Consider the following 23,834-nt stretch of genomic DNA (forward strand, 5'->3'; position numbering starts at 1 on the left):
TCTAGTGCTTCCTCGAACATTCGATCATAGTCGTTTCACCTTTGCAGTTTCCGGGGATAGAAATTTTACGTATCAAACGACTTCCGGCCTCTTATGCAGTCAGAGCAGTGCATGATCCAGTGGTGCACTTCCAGTAAGGAAATTATTAAACCGGACTAAGAGATAGACTAAGTTGAATATACTCGAAGAGAAACTGATCTCGCGTATGTTATTGATACATACGATTAGGATACTGCGACTAGGCATCAAACGTACATTTTTTTAATCGCGCCGTTCATTAAATACGAATCCCATACTTTTATCTCTAAATACATTCAATTTAGCAGCGTTCCTCAGAAAGCAAATAAACTTCGCTTACACGCGGTCTTCGTTAATTAGAAGAAAACAGAAAATCATAAATTCCAGTGCTACTCGAAGATAATTAATATTAAATAGATAGAAAATAGTAATACAGAAAGAGTAAATTAAAAATATCTGTATATACTATTACATCACGCTTGTTAAGAAAAGAGTTTGCCGAAAGTATCGTTAAAGTAGATTTTATGATAAACGTTTCGTAACGTGTACATGCATTTAGTGATTGAGAAAGTTATCCATTCACAATGGATTCGAATTCTTGGAACGCAGTATACGTACGCATACACGCCTTAATAAAGTTAGCCAATAGTTTAATTTCGTTTGCAATTTAATAAAACTTATAATACTGGAGTCAAGTTTCTATTGGATCCCCGCTGTTTCAGATGAAACAGCGCAGGCAAATGCACGCAAACATCGAGAGGTTAATTATTATTACAAACGTGAAACGTTGAGAATCACCGTGGAATCCGTAGGATTTGTATTTACAAAATGCAAGAGAGGACGTTTCACCCTTCAACGGTAAAATGTTCTCCAAGTAAATAATTATATCCGTTGAAGTATTTCGCGTGTTCGCGGTCAATTGATGCCTTCAATTAAAACAGTACATTATCGTATCTCGTCCCAATGGAGGTTCAATTTCGTATCCTGCAATATTAACCTCTTTTCTCGATCGGAACCTTTCACCGCGGGAACACCGATTCGGATTACGATACAGAGTTATATTTATGACATCACGAGGCTGAACGAGTGCAAATGAAAGTTGTAGGATTACTCTTACTCTCGCCGAGCGCGAAAGGAAAACCCGTTTGTTTTGTGCCGCACCAACACCAATCAAGGATACTTGTATTCTGAAATCTCGTTTCACTCTGCCGACGCTCACGCAGCTGGCAATATGTTTCCTAGTATGAACGTTACGAATGACACAATTTTCATTTCTCAAGACTCAAGACGCTTCAACGCCGAGGATCATTAGAGTTATCAATTTCAACGTCGAGATTCTAGGAGGATAAAAATGAGTTTGAGAAAATATTGTGTTTTCTCAGTAGCGTGGACAAATTGAATTTAGCCCTGGGTTATACACTGGAAATGTGAAAATCAACAGAATCAACGTTATGAAGCAAGAGGTTTATGGTACGTGCATAATAGCATACTACAAATTCCAACAAAACAAAGCAAACCAATGTAAGTGTCAAAAAAGCAATTTATATATTAGCACTCGAGCGATTAAAAAAGAAAAATAATAACAAATAACGCATATACTTATTCAAATTTGCATATTTGTTCTCTTAACAGTCACAAACGTCGTTAAAGTTTGATCTAATGAACAGTCCTAAACCATTTTTAATGTCTACGATATATTATCACATCAGTCGTTTCGAAATTTAAAAATAATCCCGAAAAACATTGAACACCATATGAAAATAGTAAAAGTTCTGATTGCATAAGTGATTAAACACCTATTGCAATGTCGTTATGAGCAAATACGCGAGCTATAATATTTCCGTTTATATCGTCTATATGTACAAAAGTAAAAAGCGGCTAATGTTACTGTACTATTGACCAATGTGACCAATTAATAACATTACGTGGAAAATATGCGTACACGTAACGTAGAAACTAGACGTAGAAAGTTCAAGTATCGTGTTCAGCTCGATCAACCATAAAATAGCTACAGACTTAACAAAGAGTCCTTGAACGGAAACAATCGGAGATTCTCGGCGGAGTAATGTTACTTAACGTTTTGCATGAAATTGTATAACGATGTTACCGGCCTGAATGAATCTACGATGACCGAGCAACATTTCAATTTTCGTGTTGCGTCCCGTTAACATGGGCGCTCGCGAAAACGGCATGAGTGAGGCTGAAACGCGTTTCGCAAGCCGCATGTGTTCTTGCCTTTCAAAAAAGTGTAATGTCGCGGGCGGTGCAAAGAAATGCAAGCCCTCCCGGTTCGGCCGCTTCTTTGGCTCGTTTTTTCTCTTTGGCGCGGGGCCATTTGCATTCCACGGCGGGGAATCGGTCTGCGATAAGCAATGAAATTCTACTTGAGTCTTTGTTGCACCCGCTTGAAGATTATCGATGCTCCTTTGACATCCGAGTGAGTGTACACGCGTGACACGCGTGCCCACGCGCCTCGCATTTTTTAACGACAGCTCCGCACATTGCAAACACTTGGAAAATATCATTATTTCGTAGAAATTCTAATACATTCAAACTTTGATAACTGGAACCTTTATAACTCGAAAGTCCCTGTAACTCGTACAATTTCTTCCTTTCCTTCCGCTCCATTGTAAAATCTTCTATAACTCGAAATGCAAAAACTCTATAACTCGAATCATATGAGTTTAAGACGTATCTTAGCTCTCCAGCTCGAATTCAGAAGATGACCAACCTCTACGAGTCAAAAATCACATTTACATAGAAGTTAAAATCTTTAGGAAATATCTGTAAATCGAATTTTCATTTGTTAAACCTTTTTTACTCGAAAACTTGATACGACGAGACCTCTACAACTCGAAGATCATGTCTTTTCTTCCTGTTCGAAATTATCGAGATTCCACTGTATTACTTATGAAAAAATTAAGGAATTGTATAGTATAAAGATAAGTCACAAAGAAATCTATGTTTTTAATATATGTTTATGTAAATGTGCTATACTTGCAGTAACATTTATTCGTAAGAATTGAGTTGAACAATTTAAAAGAATAGTGATTTCGTGTAAGCGATAAGTGAACGGAGGAACTACGCGAACTAGTAAATCGATATCGTTGCATGAGGTATGACGTGTGCAGTATTGCTGATGCTAAGTAAGGAAATAGTTAGTTTACGTGTTATCTCTTAGTAGGTACATAATTTTGTACTATTTGTTTAATATTTGATGTGAATGTTCAAGAAAATACATGCCTACGTATAAATTTATGTCTATTCTAAATAAAAAGTTTTGTTTTCATCATTCTTCAATGAATTTCGTACTTTTAGATGTAAATTCAATATTAAAAAATTAAACTTACTAAAAATACAAGATTGTCTTATATTTGTTCAGCTTACGAGAATAGAACATGTCCATATTTCTACATTTATCATCGTAACTAGTTGATTAAAATGTTATAATTCTTGAGTAACACGATGAGATCATAATAACTACGTCCGCTTTCAACTCTATCGCGTTTTTACTGCTACATTTATTTAGTCTTTTACGGTTTAACCGTATTTTCGCTTTTTTGTATAAGATAAGAATACAAGATAAATATTGCTAATATGCGTTTTTGCCCTTTAACAACATTATTTCAACTACGTAACTATACTGAGGATTATAGTAGGATTAAAAAGACGAAATCATAAGGTGAATGTCTCTATTCGCGTCTACATTCCTGTTACCGGGCAGCCGTAACTTCAGTCTTGTTAAAAATTACAAAGAAATATTGACATAATATTTGTACGTAATGGTTATTAAATTATCTTCTTAAGAAAATACAATCACCTATACTTACTAAAATTGATAGAGTGTGACATTATTATCGAATACGTGAGAAAATCATGATATTACGTAAACATAGAAAATTTAGCAACTGAGAATTGCGTTTCTAAAGTAAAGAGATTAACTATACCTAAAGTCTTTTACTAAGGAATTTTAAATATAATTAAATAAGCCATATATTATGCTATAATTTTTATTGTTTAACTCATAAACATGCAGAAATATTTTAATTGACTAGTAATTGAAGAAAAGCATAATAATAATTGATTTTAGTGACAGAAATATTCAATTGTTGAAGAAGCAACCTACGTCAAGACTTTTATTATAACTATTATTATATAATTATTATTTTATTATATTGTCAGAAACGTGTAATTAACTCAAATACACACCAATTACACAATCAAAATTCAGTAACTCAATTCATCATAAAAAAAGGTAATAATAACAAATTTCTCATAAAAGTGTTTCATGTTAAAAATATTTAAATCATCGCATAAATCAGAAAAACAATCTTAAAATTATATTCAAATTATATATGATATTTTGAATATTATTCTAAAATGTGTGACAGTCGATTTTCTGAATTGCACAACGATGAAAATTCTGAAAATTTTTATTTACTATATACCAAAGCACGTACCTGGCCGAGAAAGAGCGAAGTTACACGAATTCGCCACGAGAGTATGCAAATAATGTCGAGGCTCACATAACGCGGAGCGGTTGTATGAAAAAGACGGTTTCACGATTAAAGTAAATATCAGACGTGTGCACGATTGTTTGTCGATTTGTCATGATTCGAAACGATATCTTGTGACGCAGTGGAACACATCGAACCCCGTGTATTAAGGCTGAAATAGAATTGTGTACACGAACCGGCGAAAACCTAACCTTCAAACTTTCACACTCCTGGTTTACCGGCCCGTTTGACAATTGCTACAATACACACAAGGTAAGAAAGCGAATTGTTCATGTCAACGTATTCAACGCCTGATTGAAATTTTCGACTCTTGAAGTCGTTATTTTTTAATTCGTTATTGATAATCCGAGGATACGAGTCGAGTGTCAAGCCTGAAATATCGATATTGCAGTCTGTAAAACTGTATTCAAATCTGTTCGAAGTGAAGTTTTATAGGGTGGGATATTGTTTCGGAAATCGCATCCCTAACCGCAGCTTCGATGATCGAATAATTGAAAAATGGAAGTGCTCCGGCGGTTAAGGCGCGATTTGGCGATTGTTTTCGGCCCGGAAATACGTCAATTGCAATTCCACGAGGAAACCGCAGTTTATCGTTTCGTGCTTTGTGTCTGTGAAATGTGCGTAATGTGTCCACAGGGTTTAATACTGGTATAAAGTGAACTACGATTGTGTTTTTTATGGATTATTGAAGATTAGCTAGTCCTATTGAATTCTTGTTGATTTAATGCACTCGAAAGAACAGTGAGATTTCCAAGGTAATCAATGGAACATATTTAACGCTTTAACCTTACATGTTTCGACTTGGTGTAATTTTAAGAACAAGTAGATGATCATTTGGTGTAGATCATAAATAAAGACGAAAAGTTTATATTGCAAACGTTTTAGACAGTATAGAAAAAATGTGTTAGTTCATATTATTTCACTTTAAATATAATAATAAAATAAAGTGTTAGATAATAATTTAACGGCGACATAAAAATAATTCAGAGATACAGGAAGTATATTGGTTGATATTATTTCACAATAAATAGCAGCTACTGACATCATCAAAGATCACGTTTTGATTAACATTTAAAATATTAACTTTTCGTTAGTATGAACTTTTAAATCTTCCATGAATTTTTGTCCAATATTTTCCAACATTTTTGTCTAATATTTTTTAAAATACAGTAACATGAAATTCTCAGATTTAAATAAATAGAAGAGAAATAAATAAAATTTACTAAAGTTTTCTTATTCCTCACTTATATAATCCACAAATGCTTGAATATGTAACCAAAAACACAAGCTACTTACGATTTGTATGAAGGTAAAAATCATTGCCATATGGAGCACTTAATTTTGAGGAATATACAATTACACGCATTCTCAAAACATACAATTTCTTCAGAAATTTTTACATGTTAACACTAACACTACCAAGCGTTTAATATAATTAATGCGTGTGAATAAATGAGTGCATGAATGAAATCCGTTATTTTGACGGGCGCGTTAGTTCGTGTTAAAACTACATATGAAGATTCTTTGAAATGTAAAAAACATTCAATAGATGAAGCTAAATTATATATCAATTGCTTAATTAGTAGAAAAACAAGAAACTAAGTGTTGATCTCTTGCTATTCGAGGAATTTAATCATTTGTTTGCGATTTAGTCTTGCAAATATGAAAGTTTCGTCTCGCCGGAATGTCGACATTCGTCCGCAAAGGGTTAACACGTTGACTGCCACGAGAATTTCAAGCGTTTTATTATAATAATATTTATTCCTTCGTAATAAAGACAAATGATATTAAAAATAATTATTAATGATTCGATATTACAGTATTCCTATTACTCTATTATCTAGTTGCTTATGTTACTAAATATTTTTATTCGATATCAATTTTCTCATTGTAATTGTTTTCAAACAATTTGGAAGCTCCGGTCATTAGTGACCACCGTGGCATTCAACGTGTTAAACAGAAAATGTATCTTTCTCATCGATATCGTATGGCCACAGTAAAAAAATCTGTGAGCAAACGAAAATGAACGTGCGTTTCATTCTGTTTTTAGGTAGGTAACGTGTTTTCCCGAAGAGTTCCCAAGTTTCCGGTAGACGTAAAGTGGCGTAGGCACGTTCATCACCGACGAAGATTCTAGTGAGTAGAATTTCTATTAATGAATTCCGAAAGCATCGCCCGGCAATGGCGTCAGACGCGCCTCTGTGTTCGTTCCTTCGTTTTTTTCCCTCGGGTTTTCGTTTTTATTTTCTTTTCGTCGGGATCCCACGGCGGTCCGCCGCGGTTACTGGTCGTTCGTTCGAGGAAACGGGCAAAAAATTTTAATTTCTTCAGCATGTGCGCCGGAGGTGACGGATCGGGGCGATAAACGTTCCTCTCGTTATTCTCGTCAGCTTTTGGCCTCGTGTACATGTCCAAAGGCAAAAACCATTCGATTCTCTGAAACTCGATCTCCCAGTTTGTCCTTGCACGGTTGACATGCTTTTATGTATAGTCTACTGCACTCGTTAAATTTGTTTCATTGAAAGGCCTACGCGACGGCTTTCTCCGGAAGGCGTTAAGGCGAACCTTCGTGTTCCTTAAACTATGCCGCCGCTTAGCTCCTTATCTTGCAATTTTTTCGCGACTGAGCTGCTCGGAAATATTAGGTGATCGAAGAATTTTGAGCGATTTTTATTTCCTGCGAAGTCGTGTAGCGGTGTCGGGTAAAATTTTGTTCGGATAACGAATAAGGCATGAGAATAATAAATCACATTAATTCTATTCGAGCCATATTTCATTTGGTACTAGTGAGTAAATAGTTGAATATGTGAATATGTAGTGTCGTCTTTTATATGTGTATTTTGGTGGTTGCTGGATGTAATATATTATAGATTATAGTTTACTATATATTATAGATTATAGTTTACTATAAACGAAAAGAAAGCTTTATGAATTATTGTTCTGAAGTAAATAATTTTGTGACAGAATTTGCTTGTTTTAGTTGGGTTTTAAATGTTTGCGTAATATTTTATTGTTAGCCGGATCAAAGAAATGTTTTCCGTTCGTTATAATCGACATTTAATTAAAAGATGGAATATTTATAGTAGTACAATATTGTTCCATTTTAATATCATACGGCAAGGGGATGAATAAGCAATTTTCTACTTCAACCTTCTGACGTATAAGATCAAGTCGAACCCGTGCCGGCGATTTTAGATTGGATTTAATAGATACGGATAAATGGAGGGAAATTAGTATTTAAAGATTATGAATGTTTATTCATCACGACGAATGGCTATCTATAATGAAGATAATTTTTCTGCTTGCCAAGGAATAATTAACGATGAACTAACACTTGCAAGTACAAATTTTCAAACGTATCATAACAGCTAGTAAATAAGTCAATTTTTATTGTATACATATAAGGTGTTCACGCAATTACCAACTGGTGTTGTTTCATAAATGGTAAGCATAAGAAATAGTCACAAAGGAATAAGTTTCACTGTTTGATACGAAAATTATAGTAACGCATCGATGTAAATATTTTGTGCTCGCAATATCTTTAAAAATAATGAGGTAACTCAATTTTTTAACGAGAGTCGTTATATATTTTTTTTATATCCAGAATTTTACATCTATTTAATATGTATTTACATATGGTATTAAGAAATATGTATTACTTATAGTATAAAGTTACATATAGTTTGTATTTCACATATTAAATTCATAAAAAAATACGCGCTTGAGGTTGTTTAACTACGATTTTAGTTTATAGGATAAATTCGATTACTTTCGTTTTTAATTCACACATAATTCAAACTCCACGTTACCAATAACTTTATGGATATTGGTCTGTCTAGCTGAGCTGATCACGGAATATTGGTATAAACTTCTGCCATCGTGTATTATTAGAGGAGGTGATAACATGGTTTCCAATTCGAATTTGTTTAAAATTGAACAGATGGTGGTTTCGATAGGACGATGATGTTGACCGTATATTCCTTCGAGCACACGGAACATTGCTCCAATTTAATCCTTTACATATTCTTGGTTAGATTCTTACTCCTTGTTTAATTGATTATGTTTCCTTATAATTGTCCAGTCGAAAGGTCACAGACAAAATCATTGCTCTTGGAAAAAGGATGTTAGGTGCCATTTTCAATCTTAGAAAATCAATATTTTCTCAATAGATTCTATAAATAATATATTTATACAAATCTAATGGATATTATTGATATTGTATATCATAAAATTTATTAATTGTAAAATTTAGATTCAAATCCAGAATATACTGATATGTATAGTTTTGTAACCTGTTAAATACCTTCATCCTTTGGTTAATAAAGTGTCACTCAATGGAAACGAGGTCAAAGAAAAAAAGGAATGGCAGCACAATTACGAAAAGCAGGAATTGCTTGAGATTCCTCAGAATTGCGCAAATTCTAGTAGAACGGTGGTTCGGGGAGAGTGCGGGTTGCACAAGAAATTGGAGCTCACGGACAACGAAACAAAGCGTTCCAACCTTGGCTTGTTTTCACCGCAAGAAAAATCGTCAAAGTATCGCGGCTACTCTCACTCTCGCCGCCGATAACCGAACTTCCTTTTTACCTCTTTTTCTTCTGCCTCTTCTTCGCGATCGCGACGACCTTGGCACCGGGGGAAACAAACCCGGGAGTACATACCTACATAATCATTCGTACGGAACGATCGTCCGACGAATGAAACTACTTTCGCATAGGTCACAAGCCTGTACCAACCCCTACCTTAAGGCATGGTCTCCTGCTGATCGAGTTATCAGCTTTCTCATAAAAACAAAAGACAATCAATGTTATATAATCGAAGACTGCCGAAACCGTTGTAAATGTCGAGACGAATAAAGTACATTTTTTCGTTCAAAGAATTCTATTAAATTAATAATTTTAATCCATATTAGAACATTGAAATTGAAGTTTAGATTACGATAATCAAAATATATATATCAGTGAAAACATTTGAAATTTTGTTGTAACAGATGTCAAATTATTGTTTGTTCAATCAATATATGAATGGTGGCATAATTACTTAAATTAATTGTAATTTGTAACATCAACAACCTGTCGACGTCGTTATAAAATACAAATTACGCATTCGGAAACGTAACAAGCAACTCGAGTTTACACGTGGCTTACCAGTTACGTACAATAATGTAAACATGGAATAATTAATATCTTTTTTTTAAATTATGGTCACCGTTCACGTCGTTTGGCATGGAATTGTTAATACATATAGCCGAACATTTTTTTGTAATTGTAGCAAAAAACCAAAGGTCAATATTTTTGTACGAAATTTATAAGAACGATATGTTTTATACAAGAGCAGTATAAGTTTTAAGTGATCACGTATATTTCATATGTTTTTTCACAAAAATAATCGACACAAATTTCAATTTATTTAGATTTGAACAAAATTATCGTTTATTTGCTCCTAGACTCAAATGACGAATGTTTCTCATTTCATCGTTGATTATCCATGAAGCAACAAATTTTCATCGTCTGGCTAGATATACTGGATATAAAAATGTTATACTATTAGCTGGTAAACTGCTAAATTTTATTCTTTTTTTCGTGTGGTAACATTCTTTTGTGACACTCTGTATATTAAAACTGATCTGAAAATCCTTTGTAAATGAAATATACATGTCCACACTCTTCACTCTCACAAAATAACTTCGAAACATAAAAATCTATCAGCATCCGCAATCTTTTTCTTTCTCGCTCGACGAAACATAGATAATCATCTGCATAATTTAACACGTTGTATACCATGGGGGTCAGCAGTGATCCCCGTTCAAATTCAATTACTGTAAGTCCCTCAATGAAACGATGATGATTTGAAAACATTTCTACATTGCAAATAACGCTACCTAATGCGGTGATATTTAGTAAGACAGACCTCGCGATGATGACAACACAATTCAATTAAATAATATAACATTGTATTTTTTTCATTTCGTATATTAACCCACACGATTTGTTTTCAATGTTGTTGGGTGTAAACTTGCATTTGTTTTCAGGGAAACGAATTAAAGTAATTTACAGCGATAGAATTCAACGTTTTATATTTATTTCATTTATTTATTATTATAAGATTCAGTTTTTACAATCTCTTACAGTGTGCTACCTTTTTGAACAATTCCCAATGTTTTATAACAAATTTGTATTGTCATCTTCAGCGTAACGTACGAGTGCAAAAGCTCAACTAAATTGCCGCTGACTCAATGGGGTTGACGCAACTTAAAGTATGCAAGTAAAAAAAGAAAAAGAAACGGCGCGAACAATTTCGCCGCGTACACAAGCTGCCCGCGCCATTCGGCATCGTAATGATTTGCAATTACTTTGATACGGTGTCAGGTTGCGTTTGATCGGTACTATTGCATTACAACTAATTGCGTTAATCGTCTTCTCCCGCATATTTCTTGCGACGCCCACGCGCGATAACGGCGTTCCTCGCGCCGTATATAGCCATTTAATATATCATTATCCTCCCGTGGTGCATTCGGACAAGGGTTGGGGACGAATCGTTGGTAAGACAAGACGGTAATTTCTTTTCGTTCGCCGCGTATATTCCGCCTACGTTTCGCTGCCTCTTCCTCCCTTCGGCCGACCGGTCGGTTGGTCGGTAAACACCGAGCGTCCCTTCGGTCGTAAACGAAATAGGAGGTACGCAAAGGGAGGAGAAAGGGATAGAAAAAATGGCGGACAGAGAGTGAGAGAGAGAGAGAAAGAGAAAGAAAGAGGAAAAAGAAAAAGAGGCTTTTTAGTGTTTTTGTACGGAGTCCCGGATATGCAAAGTTTGCCCGTTTTTCAGATTTCTTTTTACAGCTGCTCCTTTCAAAACGCAGGACCTTTTCAGTTTTTCGAGTTTCGCTTTTCGCCCGACCCGACGCTCCCTGAATACTCATTAACTTCATTTTCTTCGCGCCGCGTTCCGGCCGCTCGCAATTTACATTTACCTGCACAATGGCCTTCAGCGCCGGCAATACCAAAATACAAATAACGAGGCACCGTTTCAACGAGCTGCGAGATAAATGTTAAACGTGTTCAATCCGCTGATGGAAATTAATTAATTCGACCGGCCGATTGTGTACGTCTTGACGCGCGCGTCTCGTGAAGACTGTTTGATATTTCCTTTGATGACTTCATTGGACGTCTGTTTTAACCGTGCCGCTTGATAATGTATAAAGTCAATTATCTGTCAACTCTTTACTTTTATTTAGGTTGGGATACCGTGATCAGCGAGATATGAACGTCAATGCAAATTGAATTTTATAGTAAGAAGTTTTATTTTGTATATTGATAGTAGTTGGCATGGATTCAGTTTATTTTCTATTTATAAAACATTATGTGCACGTTTTGCTTAATATTAGCGAGTATAAATTATTTTGTAATAGCTATAAATTATTCTTAGAATTTTTCAGTAAAGATGCTATTAAATTTTACTTCCATCTAATAAACTATTGTTCTTTTTGAAAAGGGTATATTTAATAATCGCGGACATTCAATTTTAATAATTTTTTATTTACAAGTTTTATATTCATTCCATTTCCATTTATGAAATTCAAATTTCAATTTTACAAAAAAAATGGTTACACGCGTATTTTTTGTTTTTAATCGCATTTCAATGGTGAAAACCAGTCACCTGTAGCTACCAATTTTTGAAAATGATTGAAGAGTTAATTTTTGTCGAATCCTTTCTCTGTACCGTAAATGCTTAAAATTCGCAGTCCAATAAGCAATTACTGTGCTTGCGCGGTATAGGTGTACACTGTTTTTCTGGGTTGTGCAATTGAACTCGTTTGATCGTGCGAATCAGCGGTCAGATCCAGTTTAGTTACGCTTATTGTTAAATATTTTCGGTTCTTGCTCTGGTTCTTATTCAATTGGAACAAAGTGTATCGTGAAATTTCTCAATGGCGAATGGCGCGATGGAGTTAAAATCAGTTAATAGTTCATGGTCATAGAATGGTGTTTCTATGCTGACCACGCAGTCCTGCGCATTGCACGGAATTGTTCTTGTTTGTCGCTGTTTTGCATAAATTAGTAGACTTTCACGTATTTCAATGTACATATGATGATAACAGAAATGTTTATTCGGTCAAGAGTTTTAACCACTTGTGCTGGCAACGAATTGAGAAACTCGACAGGATCTCACGCGAAGAATTTTTGTCTTCGCATATTATATACAGATATGTACACAAATGTCGTTTACCAATAATTTTGAACGAAGTGGTAGAGTTCAGAACAATCTGGAATATGTAATTCAATAAGACTATCGACGTGTACAATATGTCGTTGGTAATTTTCGGACAAACACATCACGACGTGCGTAACACGTCTTTCTAGCGCAAGTGGTTAAGCGAATAATAGGTAACAGAACAATACTTTACTTTGTCATCGATCAAATATTAACACAGTAAATTTTGCCATGATGTTTTTCGTTTTAAATCTCTCTGAGAGAACGGAAGATTAAAAACCACCTTAAAAATTTCGAATTCTTGAGAGTTTCAAATATTAACGCAATTGTTAAAAGCGAATTTTGGAATTCTTGAAATGAACCTAGTTTCTATGGATCTTTAGTGGTATACAATATTTTCATGTTCGTTCACTTTAGACGACCAATTTGTTACGTTCCATGAATGAAAAACTACAACAAGAATAATTTGCATAATGGTAGATACGGCGATTAACGTTACACGGAAAGTATTGTATTGGTAAGTAATATTACGTAATTGTATTTAAATTAGGGGCACGCTGCCTTGAAATGAGGAGTAAAATGATTGCATTTCCTTCCTTTTCTTTTTAGTGCAGTGTGCGATATATAGAAATTAGCAAATGTAAATGTTATTCCATTATCTCGAATTAAAGAGATAAATATTATTTTCGTGTTATTGATTGTTAATCATTGAAGCGAACGTAAACAAAGAACAATTATCGAGCAATTAGTTAAGTAATTACGAAATAATTCGTAGCTTGTTACCGAAGGAATCTAAGTGTACAATAAAAATACATATTTAAATAGAAACAGAGCTAGTATAAATCTGATCGAACTACAGCTAAGTGAAAATTATTGTACCTTTTAGAAACATTAACAAAACTGCGATGGATCTTCATTTTTTAAACATTTTTACTTAATTTTTTACTTGGAAAATTAAGAATTTAAGCAAAAATATTATAATACTAAAATATAGATAAATGCAGACATTTTGATTGCTAATAGAAAGATTAACAAAAATTGATACAGAGGAAGCGCTTCTTAGAATAGTTAGAGCTGACTTCCGAGTGGATATATTGTTCCATTTTCTAATAGCTGACCGTTGGAACGGTCTAGCACTCGATAGACATAATGTCTGGAAACTCTCTTCGGAAGTCACAAGTACGCTCTCACATTACGCTTGAACATTCTGCTCCCTTTGAACAGCTTCGTTTGAAAGAGTATGGCATTTCATCGCGTACGACGACACTGTGTGTACAGTGACAGACGAACATATTAATACATCAGTGTCTCTGTCTCTGTAAATTCGAGATTACTGTACTTAGTCCAACATCAAATCAGAAAAGCTTTTTCGCTGAGATTATGTTTCAATCACTAGAAACTTTTTCTACATGTACACATCGTACATAAATTCTTCCTACATATGCATTCATTATTTTCTAATAAATTATTGATTGAATTATTGATCCTATTCAAATACAAATAATACATGAATCAGTATTTTATTTCAATATTTTGTGTATAATTACATTATACAAAACATGATGTAAAATATTGAATTTTATAATTGTGCTATATCACACCAAACGACTCAGCTGCCTCTGAAGTCCAAAGAGCTAATAGATGTCAAAGTATTTATAAATATAGATATGTACATAGTTTTTCATTTAGCAATTTTATTTAATGGGGAAGATTATTTTATATGCAAAATGAAGTCGGACACATGCAATAAAATGTTTTCGTTTGCGGCTTCTTTCTCAAAAAAATTGTTTTCGAACATCTGTTCTGCCTGCATATTTTCGACTTCGTATAGAATCACCCCCTTCGCACCGACAATTACAGGACACCCTATATACAACACACTGGGAATAATGCTAACGATTGAAAGCATGACTCAGCGGCATATGAATACTTTTTTTCTTTTGTTTTATATAAAGGTGGATAACCGTGCAAATTTTAGATTGAACGATAAATACTTTGTTACATAAATAATAATGCGAATAATCTTTCAAATATTGTTTGTTTATTTCTTAATTATGAACATTATTCAATAAAGGTACATGTTAGTTTTGATTTATGAAATTATAGAAATACATATCATAATCATCTGCTGTAGAAGCTCTGGTTTCTAAGATCTACATAAATGAACAGCTATTGTTCTAATAAAAATACAATAAAGTCTATAAGAATCGTCAATAAAACTAAAATTAATATTATCACTTGAAAAATTAGTTTCGGGACGAATGTGAGTTTTTAAAACCATTCGTTGCATCAGTTACTTTGTCTAAAGGTCTTCTTGTCTTTTTATAGGGAAATTCAAGAACAGAAATGAAATTACATTTCATTTTCTTCGCATTAATTTTTTGAAGATTCTCGGCCGTTATGAATACCCACAGTTTCGCAGTCTTATTATAATAAATTACGTTGCTTAACACTAAATCTACCACGCTCGTTAAACTGACGGATATCGGTTTTTTTATTTCGCAATTACAGATATCTTAACCTGTTGATTTTAAAAATAAATAGTTTCATGCCAATACTACGATCAATATATGAAGAAATCGACAAAAATCTATTCTTATAATTTTTATAAGGATTATATGTTAATCATATGGAACGTTCGGTCGTTCTAGCGTTAACACCTAAAATTCTACCAAAAAAAATTCTTGATAAAATATTTTTTGCAATGCTGTGTGCTATTTACTTTTCGTTGGTGAAATCGAAACTCAAATTACGGCGTTCAGTATTTGTATTCTGATCATTAATCACAGTTAGATTTCCAGAGACAAAGTATATAGGATTGTTAGGGTTAAACGAGTTTAATAAACGTGATGGTGTCTCGTGCCAGTATGAACGGTTCCCTTACAAGCTAGCGTGTATGATGAAAAATGTATTTGTACCGATAACGCTGGTTGACTTTCTGACAGACTCAGCGTATCGATCCCGGGGTTATTATAAGTAGATATGTCTAACGGGTCGCACGAAATGGTGCGTTTAATCGCCGTAAGAATTTAACGAGTTAATCTCTTGCACGGTTAATTCAACCAATAAAATTGCTGTGTATCCTTATACCAATAAGGATGAGAAACTTTTTCAACAGGTTAAATACGCGTCGTGCTTTTTGTGCTTAACGTTTCGATATCTGTGTAGATTAAAAAATGATTCGCTATATTATTTAAATACGGCACTTTGACTACTAAACGATAGTGACTATAGCAAATAAATTATTTTCTGTTATTATTGATAATTATGGGAATGATCGTATGTAGGTAAATGTACATGTTGTTTCGTTGGATTTGTTGCTTGAAGAAAATATTTTTCAATTTGTTTTGCTATTATTTAATTGCCAATTGTTATTAAATTATTGTTTACATTACAAAATTATTTTTGAACATGAATTGGGGGTCAAATAGTGGTTATTGATTAGATCACTTTTAATTCTGTTTCATTCACATTCGTAGATATAATTTAATTTAATAGCTATTGGACATTATAGGTTTATAGAAATTTAAGAAGCGATTTAAACAAATAGTAACTAGATCTGTAAAATCACTAAGCTTCATGTTTTGAAGTTTTGTATATTACTTAGTAAATATGCAATGATAACGGAAATAATGAATATTAACATTAAAATTTATATAAGCTTAATTATAAAATGTTCTTTCCATATTTTATTTCAAACTTAACTCATAATAAGACTGACGAACTATAAAAACGTAGACACTGAATAAGGAAAAAGCATCAGCAATGAGACAAAAGATTCGATAATTTCTCGAAATTCCAGAAATTTAGTACTGATAGAACTATGAGGTCAAGGATTCATGCAATCAAACCTGTCAATTAATGAACCATCACGATGAGAGTTTTAAAAGTTCAAGCTGGGCCTAGAACATAGTTTTTAGGTGCTGTAATAGCAAAAGGACAGCTAGGATCTCGATAATCTGTTACTGACGAGACCTTAAAGTCATTGTCTTATCAGGTTAAAGCCTTCAGCTAACCAATTATAACGAAGGATAGAATATTACTGATACAGGGACAGCGTAAATTTAATACTCTCTAGAGAAGCTAAGCTGATGTCTAGCAATAGAGAAGTATTTGAGTCCTGCAGCATTACATTTCCATTTACGAACCTTACTCGCACAATTCTCCATTTCAAAAGAAGAGTTCTCCTCTTTAGTTAGCGAAAGTTCTAACTTGTAAAAGTCTGTGATAGTACAATGGCGAATTCCCCATTGACGCCTTCATTCTCCGACTGAAATAGATATCGCCGAGATTAAGTAAAGGAGCCTTGTGCGGAGAAATAACGATTAAAAGTACTAAACTTCTGTAATTACCGGGCAACCTAGTGGTACTTTGATTGGTTCTCGTTTACATTTCTATGCACGTAACGTTCCGAACTTCCCGCTTTAGGATTAATACATAGCATACTAACTGTCTTCGGCTGAGTAAAATCTGTGGCGGTTGTCGAATAATAAGTCTATAATATAATAAGTCTACTCATTAGATTAATCTTATTATTGTTTTAATCGAAATGTGTGATAAACTTAAAAGTGAACTACCTTTCGTGGTATTTTCTTTTCTTAAACATGAGGATACTGTCTTTAAAAACGCGTTACTTGCACTCTAGCGATTGCTGTGGCGATTTCCTTTACCTTTGTTCTTTCCGGTGGGAACTTTTTCTTTTTATGAGGAAAGCAATCTTCGTATAAACACATTTGTTAGATTAGAAATTAGTCTTAAGAAATTTTCCTACAGCACGGAAGTTCCTCTGCATTGTTTCTTTTTCTAAATTACACCACCTTTCAACTGTAATATGTTCTTCGTAGAAATTGAAACAGGTATAACAGATTATTTAGTATCTCCTTCAATATATTAATGCCTTAGATATTTTGTTGTTTGTGACTTTTTTTTATATCAAAAGTATTCATTTGTTACTTATGAGGACATTCAAGAATATTTTCAAATCATAATCAGTCTCACTCTGATTGATGACTTTATTTTTATTATATGTATCCATTGAATCAAAACACATTTTTCTATTAAAATATTTCGTTCTAATTATTATTACACTTTAAATGATCTTGTAAAAACTCATTTGATACGTAATGCTATTATATAACAGAGGCCATAAAAAAACACATTTCACCTTCAATTTCCTATTATCCAAATTTTTCTGTTTCTCTGTTTGTCTTTCAGAATATTCTACGGTTACAAACAATTCAAACTTCCTCAGTTAAATTCCCACTCTGACAAACACAAACGTGAAAACAAACTATTTTGTTGAAAAATGAGACCGATAATCTATAGTTCACAGATCACCGTGTATAAAATTACTTTCGAATTCAGAAACCCTCGCAATCAATAGATCCAAGATGGCTGGTAGACAATACCGTTTCCGAAAAGTGCCGCGCGGGTCCATAAAAATTCCACAGGCTTCGATACTTCGTGTCGCCGGGCCCGTTCCTTGAGAATACGTATTTCGTGAAAGGTGCGAGTTGTTTGCCGAGATGGATGGATCGGTCGACAGGAACACCCGGTATAAGAAACGCAGACGGCTCTTGGCCCACGGACTGAGCCGGCCAGCTGCCGCTCCAACGAAAAAGTACAAGTCAGCTGTTTTCCGGCATGGCACACGCCAACACGATCGGTCGCCTCCAAATGTCCCGATCGGCGGAGAAAGCCCTCCTTTGCTTGCGGAGGGAGGAGAAGCTGAACCAGTCGGGTCCGACTCTGAAGGTAAAGCCCCGTACACACGGTGAAACTTGTTTCGAGGCATGCATCGATTTCTAAATTTCAACACACGCGTTGCGATGTTCAGTAGAACCTCGATTTTCCAATTAAATTGGCCGTTTAATCTCTTGCGCTGGGAAGATGTGCCACGGGCGTTGAGATCTGTTTTTTCCAAAATTGCTAATGACCTTTTATACACATTAATAGTCTTCTTATATACACTAGATTATTTCGAAATGTATCACTCTATACAAAATGATTAAGCCGTTGCCCTGTGATTTATTTGTTAGTTATGATCGATGCAATTACTTTATCGTTAATAATTTATTAATAAAAATCCTATGAGCACAATAACCACTAGGTTCATTTGTTTCCAGCTCTTTCAATAACGCAGGCTTGATAAGTCAGTTTCTCTGGATTAACCATTCTTTTGCCCACCCCTTTCTAACCTTCAGTTTCATATCTTTTATGATAAACATACCTCCTATTATTGGTAGTAATAAAATACTAAAATTGGAAAAGAACCCGGTATTTTGAAGCACGTTTGTCAACGTTGGTGTCGCATGTCGAACCGAGAAGAATCGATAAAGTGAAGACAAACTGACGCTGATGCGTTTCGCGAAACCCTAGGAGTCGATGCATGCATCGCAACATGCTTGAATGTGTGTAGGGGGCTTAACGGAAAGAGGATCGAGCGGTGATCAATGAGTCCAGACGCAGAACGATCGATTTCATGATTTATTTCGTCAGGATGGCACCGTGAATGTTGAATTGTAATGGAACACCATGGTATTGGAACGAAAACATCGAGGGAATCTAGGCGTGCGTGGCACAGCTGCCGCTTTCTCGAAAAATCAGCTGTTTCCCGGCGCACATGTCAGAAGCGGGTGCGCGCGCGGCGAGCCGCGATAATTACGCGAAACGGCGGAATTGAAAGCGGGACGGACGTGGTTCCTGAAAACTATAATTTATGTGTAACGGCGGAACCGTTATAAATTTCGACCGGGTCCGTATTTTTATTCAGCGAACCACCGACTGACCGCAACGCCTCCGAGGTAACGTTATCTGCTGTATAATTGGAGGTACGGTACAATTTCCCGTATTCGAATTAAGGGGTCCTTCCGGTCGATAAGTTGATTTTTCTTCGGCGTATAGTTTCTGAAAATACCTGCGGAGACTGCTGATTAACCTGTTAATTCGGGAATTCAGTTTGAAAAATCTCTCGTTTCACGCGGAATGAAATGAAAAAATGAAGTGTGTACTTGTGAAACGCAGGACGAATACACCTAGGGCATATTTTAATGAAAAATCAAAGCAAAACAAAGAAGAATTACATGTTTATCTGAAAAAATAAAGAATTCATCGTTAAAAGAATTAGTATCATTTCAAGTTTTGACATGATGTATGGCTTTGAATAATTTTTGACATTCGATTCGTACGTTGTGGAAGTATTAATAATAAAAGTATGAAATAAATTGCATACGTTTTGAAATGCGACGTCAGAAAATTGTAATTTTCCGATGACAAGTGTCTGCGTCATTCAATTTCTTATCAAAAAATGTTAATGAGTGCGTGGAGACAGACTTGTGACCGTGCTAAAACGACCGTGTTGTCATTACGAAATTCCGTTGTGCGTCGTTGCAATTATTAATGTATGTAGAAATAAGTATGTTTCAAATTATTGATTTCAATGGAATTTTGGTTATCTGATGGATCCAAGGAAACGTAAGAAAGAAATTTATCGCATGAAATGTATTCACCAGACAAAATTATAATACAACAGAGATGACAAAATAAAGGAGGGGAAAAGATACGTTTTAACACTAAAACTACGATAGTGACAATTGTTGAAATAAGTATATATTGGAATAAAATTGAATGTCCAGACTAGCTGGCCATACGACTACAATGGGTTAAAAATAAAACAGGAGGAATGCAGGCAATTGCATTTTTTTTATTTGACTGTCGCACATTTGAGAACCCCTGGGCTTTGTATCCGCTTGCCCGGAACAAGACGGAACCGTAACTGGTCAGAGAAAATACACAGGGTGTGCTCGTTATATGTATATAGCGTCTCCTGGTCTCGAAGCAGGTGCTCCTTATTACCTGATCGTGGATCAGAGGCATTATATTTTCGTCAACAGTCTTAATCCAATCCGCTGACACCTTTTCCGCGCCCAAAGTGAACCGTTTAACACGTTTAGGTCGTCCTGGATCACCATTCTGTATATCAAGTCGTAATTTGCTAAATGCTCGCGTATTTATAATCTCAAAATTATTTCATTCTTAATAAGAATACTGTAAGCAGACGAAAACACTGAACCTTAACCAGTTAACTGCGTTCGACTACACACGTTATCTGAAAATCAAAATGATACTAATTCCTTCAACAATCAATTATTTATTTTTTCGGATAAATATTTAATTTTTCTTCGGTTTGCTTTAGTGTTTCGTTAAAATATATTATAGGTGCATTTCGCCTGCGTTTGACGAGTATACACGTCATTATTCGATTTTATTGCGTTATCAGAGATTTTTGAAATTAAATGCAACAGTTAACAGGTTAATAATAGTTTTAAGAAATGGCATAACTTTAATATTAATTTAATAATTCGTGCAACAACGTATTAATAGTTTACATGAAACAAGATGTCATGATATTAAATCGTGAATTTTTTATGTAAACGATGTTTCGTAATATAAGGAACCCATTTCAATGTGGACAGAGTGCACAAAATTAATTATTGTATTTTTTTAGTATAATAGCATGCAGATCTCATTATTATTATATCTTCCGTAAGCGTAAGACTATATCCAGGTAATGCTGTACATACACGACACAAAAGTCTTTTATTCAAGTTAAAAATAACCATTTTCAAAAATTCCCGTAAACGCGATGGTTGCGCAATATTAAATAATTTCCCGTGTTTTAAATTCATCTTTCAATAAACGCAACCGCATATTTTTCGAAATCATATATATATTACGGTAAATCATAAATCAGTTATCAGGATATTTAATTTTGCGCCGGTAGTTCAACATAAAGAATATTCGGGACGGAAATTCATTGGTACAAAATATAAGAAAAATAATGAGAGTAACTTCATGTTTTGAAAATATCATTACACATTTTTGCAAATGTTTCCAAATTCATAGCAACATGTTGATCAGCAAAATGCCGTAGAATGAATATTTAAAACAAAATTAACATTGTATGTATATTGGTATTAGCACCGTAAATTACATCCAACCGTCTTTCTACGCATTAGTATGTAGAATTGTGAATTCGCATAAACACCCGCAGTCTAGTTATAATACAACGCAACGGCTCGATGGGTTGCGGTAGCCGGGCACTTCGCCATTTGTCTGTATAAAAATTCAAAGAGAAACATGCGAGTAATCCCAGCTTAGGTTATAGAAGTGCAGGGAAAGGCATATAATATTGCAGAGTTCTGGCATGTTGCAACACGCACAGTAGCAGATTGTCATAAAATGTGGTTAAAGTAGCAGCGATTTACGTAAAAAAAAAAAATTGAAAGTGATAGGCGGGATAACTGCAGGTCATCCAGTTCTATTACCGTTGAACAAGTAGGGTAGAATCTTGAAAACACGAACTGAAGTTTGAAGTGTATATCGCGGCTCGATGATGTTTTATTTAAATTTTTAACGCAATATCCTTTCGCAACCGCAACAACCTCTATTGTAAGGATTTCCAACGCTCCTATGTCAACCCAATAATATAGAAGATAGTGTCTAATTCGAGAGGAAATTGTTTTTTCTTTTTTCATGGGTTGATAGTTTACTCGTCGGACACGCGAGGCGATTCCGTCTTGATCGATAGTTGCGTCTAGTTCCAACAACCCGATAATGTCCGTTCTAACCATAGGTTCGGTGACCATATGTTCTTTATTACAAAGGGTAGTACTTTATTTGAAGCAGCGGTCTCTTAGGTTCACTTGTTCAAAACTCGGGGTAGTCTGTTATTTTTGTAATATTAACAATACTTTCCTGTTTAATATTTTAATATCGAGTGTAGCAGCAACATGAGAAATTTTTTACAGAAACGTACAGACTATAGAACTTTGTTTGCGTTCCGCCGAGTCAACTGAAACTCTGAACTGTGTGCTTCAACTGAGAAAATATTTTCAGTCGTTAATCATTTTTGGAGCAGCGAGAGAGTATAGCTTGAAGTTGGAACTGTGAGGATTTGAATTCACAGAAAACGTAATTTCGAGAACAGTTTTATCATTTTCCAAAAAGTAATTAAGAATATTTGAAAAAAAATTCATTCGTATGAAAAATTGCACTATAGGTATCCGTTTTTAATATTTGACAGTACATGCAATAATTTAAATATTAATTAAATGGAATACAATTTGTTTACTTTCGTTAATGATATTTTTTACTTTCCAATTACAATTATTCGTGTTAAATCCATTACAATTTTTTTTTTAGAGTAATTAAATATTTCAGGCTACAAATTTCAAAACTTAATCAGATATTTCAAGAAAAGTAAGAAATGTTATAAGTTTACATATTAGTTTTACTTTTTTTGTTACTTTAGTCACTTTTAAGCAAAATTAATGCACAATTTATTTTTTCAATGCGTATAGATTTATGGTATTATTTTTATGTAACACCGTTAACCCTCAATGGATTAAAAATGTCAGTCTTCTTTTGTATCGTACATTATATTTACTCGTTGTATTCTCGAAGGAAGAGATATAATATGAACGAATTAATAATGAACATAATAAAAATTGCATTTTATAATACGAAACTTACGCTGAGATGATTGTACAGAAAAATTGATTCAAGTTATCGAATTATTCATAGTGTGAGCGTTGAGTCATGAAATCTGTCGGATATGGAGGAAAATTAAAAGTCACCGTGGGAGACTATGGCGTTGCTAGGGGAGAATGATGAATGGAAAGGGAGCGATTTCCCATCGAAAACCAGAATACATACAGTTTTCAGTGTCCAGCTATTTCTCACGAACATCGGGCATCAAATATTTATTGGAACTTCGAGCTGTTCCGTCGCTGCTCTTTAACTCGTGATCACGATTATCATTTCATTTCAATTGTTCTTTGATATCCTCTCACGCAAATGTTCTCATGGCTCTCCGATTTTTTCACGATTGGAAATTGCTTTAATGAATCCAATATTCAAGTTCAGAAAGAAGGAAAACAGTTTCACTTCGTTCCTATGTTTTCATTGCTTCTGAAAAATTGGTTATTGTGCTACAGATAAAAGAGAGCGAGGAGGATATACGACAGGTGAAATATCAACGACGATATGTGTGCTGTGTGTACCGCGAGAATTGAATTTTTATTGAAA

At 34.4% G+C, this 23,834-nt stretch overlaps 1 protein-coding gene across 1 annotated transcript in view; it reads left to right on the forward strand.

The window, feature by feature from the left end:
- The first annotated feature begins 4,756 nt into the window (after positions 1-4,756).
- Positions 4,757-23,834, forward strand: part of brat (tripartite motif-containing protein brain tumor) — a 155,915-nt gene continuing 136,837 nt past the window's right edge. Inside the window, exon 1 of the mRNA XM_076368282.1 lies at positions 4,757-4,787. The gene's annotated coding sequence lies outside the window, so the exon portion shown is untranslated. The remainder of the gene's footprint in view (positions 4,788-23,834) is intronic.

This window comes from Nomia melanderi, chromosome 6, assembly GCF_051020985.1.
Source record: "Nomia melanderi isolate GNS246 chromosome 6, iyNomMela1, whole genome shotgun sequence".
NCBI classification, from domain to species: domain Eukaryota; kingdom Metazoa; phylum Arthropoda; class Insecta; order Hymenoptera; family Halictidae; genus Nomia; species Nomia melanderi.